At 53.6% G+C, this 5,000-nt stretch overlaps 4 non-coding genes across 4 annotated transcripts in view; all 4 read right to left on the bottom strand.

Moving 5' to 3' along the window:
• Positions 1-289: 289 nt before the first annotated feature.
• On the bottom strand, positions 290-362 carry TRNAV-AAC (transfer RNA valine (anticodon AAC)). Its single transcript has one exon. It is a non-coding gene; the product is annotated as a tRNA-Val (tRNA).
• Positions 363-1,693: 1,331 nt separating this feature from the next.
• TRNAL-CAA (transfer RNA leucine (anticodon CAA)) lies at positions 1,694-1,805 on the bottom strand. Its single transcript has 2 exons — positions 1,768-1,805; positions 1,694-1,739 (listed from the first exon to the last, which is right to left on the bottom strand). It is a non-coding gene; the product is annotated as a tRNA-Leu (tRNA).
• Positions 1,806-2,093: 288 nt separating this feature from the next.
• TRNAV-AAC (transfer RNA valine (anticodon AAC)) lies at positions 2,094-2,166 on the bottom strand. The gene has a single exon. It is a non-coding gene; the product is annotated as a tRNA-Val (tRNA).
• A 2,764-nt stretch (positions 2,167-4,930) lies between these two features.
• TRNAV-AAC (transfer RNA valine (anticodon AAC)) overlaps positions 4,931-5,000 on the bottom strand; it is a 73-nt gene continuing 3 nt past the window's right edge. Inside the window, exon 1 of the tRNA in view lies at positions 4,931-5,000. This exon is cut by the window's right edge and continues 3 nt beyond it. This is a non-coding gene — a tRNA (tRNA-Val).

Here is a 5,000-nt window from a genome sequence, read left to right as displayed (position 1 = left end):
GTAACATTGCTATGTTTATAAAAGAACGCTTGAAAAATACATAAACCATACCAGTACGCATACAAATATATAAATGCTCTACTACATTTATATATTTGTTTGCGCACCCTACTATGATTTGTGCACTTTTAGGCCACGCCCACAGCGGATATCACGCCCCCAAACGAGGGCCCCCCCTCAATTTCTTACCCCACTTAAAGCACTGGCCGGCCTGTCCATACCTGTCGAAACCTGCATGCGGTCAAATGTGTCCGATTGACATTGTGGAAATAAAAAGAAACCAGCACCATGTTTCTGCCCGGTCTCGAACCGGGGACCTTTCGCGTGTTAGGCGAATGTGATAACCACTACACTACAGAAACAGCTCTGCTAGGCTGCGCTCTAGTGTGCTGGGACAGCTTTCAGTTGAAAGGCTTTGTGGCACTGATGTCTCATGGGGCCCGCTGGTACCTGCCAGGTGGCACACACCAACGTGAAAGTTTGGCGCAAGCCTGCGCCGGACCTACATGGCAGCACTCACAGCACCTCACACACAGGCTGCAGACACATACAAAAGACCAAGCTGGATGCAACAGTGGCGCGAGCCATGGCAGTCCCCACCCAGAAGGCATGTCCAAACCTTTATACATCAGCTCGCCGCCAGCGCATCATTACAAAGGAGGGGGAATTTCCAACACTGCCTCTTGGGCAATGGGCTTAAAAGCAGCCAACCATTGGCGACGGGCATCGAACCAGATACGGTCACGCACAAACTATTTTTGGGGGGGAATTGGGGACTCTGTGTTTTTTGTTTTCGGTGCTCCAAAAAAAAGGGCTTGTCCGGGATTTGAACCCGGGACCTCTCGCACCCTAAGCGAGAATCATACCCCTAGACCAACGAGCCACCGCATGCAGAGAACAGTGAGGGGGAGGGGGGTGGTCTGCTTACCTCACTTGGCGCCATGCCCCAGTCGCTCCACGGCCTGACCCCTGCGTGTCACGTGGCCTGCCCCTGGCGCAAGCGCAGAGGACTGAGCTGCCTCTCAAGCAGAGAAACAAGAAGAAGAGCGGCAGCCTTCGCTGGCCAAAGGCCATCTGCTGCCGCTCGATCGGGCTCGATCAGGCGAGATATATGTGGCCGACCGGCCTAGAGCGCAAACCTGTGCTGCTCAGGGTGGGCAGCTTCCCAGCAGGAGGATGTGTCTTGAAAGCCGACAGAGGCAAGAAGGCGCACTCCCTCAGCCCGCTCCAACCTCTGGATTCCTGCGAATTTCAGAAGAGAACTCTGGGGCAGCATGGCTTCTGTCATCTCCCAACAGCCTCTCTGTTCTTGCTATGTAAATACCTTTACATCCCCCGAACTGAGCATGTCTGTTTTTTTATTTTTATTTTGCTGAGGTGTGGTGCCTTCAACGACCGACAGGTGGCAGGAGAGCACTTTCTCCAACTGTGAAGGGGACTTTTTTCACTTCCTGAGTAGACTGGGCTCAGTGACATATGCCACCAAGCCAGCCACTAGAAAATGCAGGTTTTGCAGCCGTGGGCCAGTGGGGGTTTAAGGGCAGGTGTGCCTCCGGCGTCTCTGGCAGACAGCTCCAGTTGCAAGGCAGCAGAAGAGAACAGGGAGGCTTGCCGGGCGCTGCATTCGGGGGCCCCCACGAGGTTTTCCGCAAGCCTTACCCTCTGAAATGTGCTCAAAAAAATGAGCCCGGCTTGTCAGGAGTGGGATTTGAACCCACGCCTCCAATCGGAGACCAGAACACCCAGATGCAGGGAAGAGCTGCGCCTCTTGAGTCTGGCGCCTTAGACCACTCGGCCACCCTGACAGCTATGGGCAGGATTGGGAAAGATTCTTCAGTACCCAATGTCGCCACGTGCCAGCGCCGGTTTTCATGCCCCGATCTCTGCATCAAAAGTACCCAAACACTCACTTAAGGACCCAGGGATGGCAGGAAACGCCCACTGATGGAGCCAGTGGACAGTTTGCAGGGTGCAAATAAGGGCTGGCCTCAGATCACTCATGGCGTAGTGCCGGCCTGTCCATACCTGTCGAAACCTGCATGCGGTCAAATGTGTCGGATTGACATTGTGGAAATAAAAAGAAACCAGCACCATGTTTCTGCCCGGTCTCGATCCGGGGACCTTTCGCGTGTTAGGCGAATGTGATAACCACTACACTACAGAAACAGCTCTGGTAGGCTGCGCTCTAGTGTGCTGGGACAGCTTTCAGTTGAAAGGCTTTGTGGCACTGATGTCTCATGGGGCCCGCTGGTACCTGCCAGATGGCACACACCAACGTGAAAGTTTGGCGCAAGCCTGCGCCGGACCTACATGGCAGCACTCACAGCACCTCACACACAGGCTGCAGACACATACAAAAGACCAAGCTGGATGCAACAGTGGCGCGAGCCATGGCAGTCCCCACCCAGAAGGCATGTCCAAACCGTTATACATCAGCTCGCCGCCAGCGCATCATTACAAAGGAGGGGGAATTTCCAACACTGCCTCTTGGGCCATGGGCTTAAAAGCAGCCAACCATTGGCGACGGGCATCGAACCAGATACGGTCACGCACAAACTATTTTTGGGGGGGAATTGGGGACTCTGTGTTTTTTGTTTTCGGCGCTCCAAAAAAAAGGGCTCGTCCAGGATTTGAACCCGGGACCTCTCGCACCCTAAGCGAGAATTATACCCCTAGACCAACGAGCCACCGCATGCAGAGAGCAGTGAGGGGGAGGGGGTGGTCTGCTTACCTCACTTGGCGCCATGCCCCAGTCTCTCCACGGCCTGACCCCTGCGTGTCACGTGGCCTGCCCCTGGCGCAAGCGCAGAGGACTGAGCTGCCTCTCAAGCAGAGAAACAAGAAGAAGAGCGGCAGCCTTCGCTGGCCAAAGGCCATCTGCTGCCGCTCGATCGGGCTCGATCAGGCGAGATATATGTGGCCGACCGGCCTAGAGCGCAAACCTGTGCTGCTCAGGGTGGGCAGCTTCCCAGCAGGAGGATGTGTCTTGAAAGCCGACAGAGGCAAGAAGGCGCACTCCCTCAGCCCGCTCCAACCTCTGGATTCCTGCGAATTTCAGAAGAGAACTCTGGGGCAGCATGGCTTCTGTCATCTCCCAACAGCCTCTCTGTTCTTGCTATGTAAATACCTTTACATCCCCCGAACTGAGCATGTCTGTTTTTTTATTTTTATTTTGCTGAGGTGTGGTGCCTTCAACGACCGACAGGTGGCAGGAGAGCACTTTCTCCAACTGTGAAGGGGACTTTTTTCACTTCCTGAGTAGACTGGGCTCAGTGACATATGCCACCAAGCCAGCCACTAGAAAATGCAGGTTTTGCAGCCGTGGGCCAGTGGGGGTTTAAGGGCAGGTGTGCCTCCGGCGTCTCTGGCAGACAGCTCCAGTTGCAAGGCAGCAGAAGAGAACAGGGAGGCTTGCCGGGCGCTGCATTCGGGGGCCCCCACGAGGTTTTCCGCAAGCCTTACACTCTGAAATGTGCTCAAAAAAATGAGCCCGGCTTGTCAGGAGTGGGATTTGAACCCACGCCTCCAATCGGAGACCAGAACACCCAGATGCAGGGAAGAGCGGCGTCTCTTGAGTCTGGCGCCTTAGACCACTCGGCCACCCAGACAGCTATGGGCAGGATTGGGAAAGATTCTTCAGTACCCAATGTCGCCAGGTGCCAGCGCCGGTTTTCATGCCCCGATCTCTGCATCAAAAGTACCCAAACACTCACTTAAGGACCCAGGGATGGCAGGAAACGCCCACTGATGGAGCCAGTGGACAGTTTGCAGGGTGCAAATAAGGGCTGGCCTCAGATCACTCATGGCGTAGTGCCGGCCTCAGTGCTTTAAGTGGGCCGGGGCCTGCCGGGGCCGGGCCCTGCCAGTCTCCAAAAAGTGGGGCTGAGCCGGGGCCCTGCCGGGGCCCCCCGGTCCCACCACGCCATGGCAGGACGCATTATCCCGCCACGGCCGCAGCCGCGACGGGAGATGCGCCCGCCAGTGTAACGTTAGGCAAGTGGACAGAAGTGCCAGCCAGCCACAGCGTCGCTGAGGCTGGCTGGCACTTCTGTCAGTCACTGTAACTTCCCTGATGACCCCCCATCTGAGGGGTCATCAGGGAATTTACAGTTCCTTTGTTTGCCCTCGCCAGGTCACTGACCCTCTGTGAACCTGCAGGCTCCATGATCTAATATGTAGATTAGATCACGGAGCCCGCGGGTTCCCAGGGGGTGAAAGACGCCTTGGGCTCTGTGATCTCTGCTCAGAGCAGCGATCACTGAGCCCGAGGTGCCTGTCTCCTTTGGCAAATCTTTATAAAAGATGCCTTGAAATGTGTACGTTTCAAGCCATCTTTTATAAACGTAGAAATATTTCTACGTTTATAACAGACGGCTTGAAACGTACACAATTCAAGGCATCTTTTATAAAGCTTTGTCGACGGACAAAACCACCTTGGGTTTTGTCCGTCCTCAACGCTTTATAAAAGATGGCTTGTACGTTTCAAGCCGTCTTTTATGAACATAGAAATATGTTACAAATGTCTATGTTTTAAAAGGTGGCTTGAAAAGTACACAAACCATGGTAAGGTAAGCACACAAGTGTGCGTAACTTACTATGGTTTGTACACTTTCAAGCCACCTTTTATAAACATAGAAATATGTAACATTGCTATGTTTATAAAAGAACGCTTGAAAAATACATAAACCATACCAGTACGCATACAAATATATAAATGCTCTACTACATTTATATATTTGTTTGCGCACCCTACTATGATTTGTGCACTTTTAGGCCACGCCCACAGCGGATATCACGCCCCCAAACGAGGGCCCCCCCTCAATTTCTTACCCCACTTAAAGCACTGGCCGGCCTGTCCATACCTGTCGAAACCTGCATGCGGTCAAATGTGTCCGATTGACATTGTGGAAATAAAAAGAAACCAGCACCATGTTTCTGCCCGGTCTCGAACCGGGGACCTTTCGCGTGTTAGGCGAATGTGATAACCACTACACTACAGA

Source organism: Ambystoma mexicanum, chromosome 2q, assembly GCF_040938575.1.
Source record: "Ambystoma mexicanum isolate Mex_15411 chromosome 2q, UKY_AmexF1_1, whole genome shotgun sequence".
In the NCBI taxonomy this organism is placed as follows: domain Eukaryota; kingdom Metazoa; phylum Chordata; class Amphibia; order Caudata; family Ambystomatidae; genus Ambystoma; species Ambystoma mexicanum.
The sequence above is the reverse complement of the archived record's forward strand: the minus strand, read 5'-3'. Positions and strand labels throughout refer to the sequence as shown.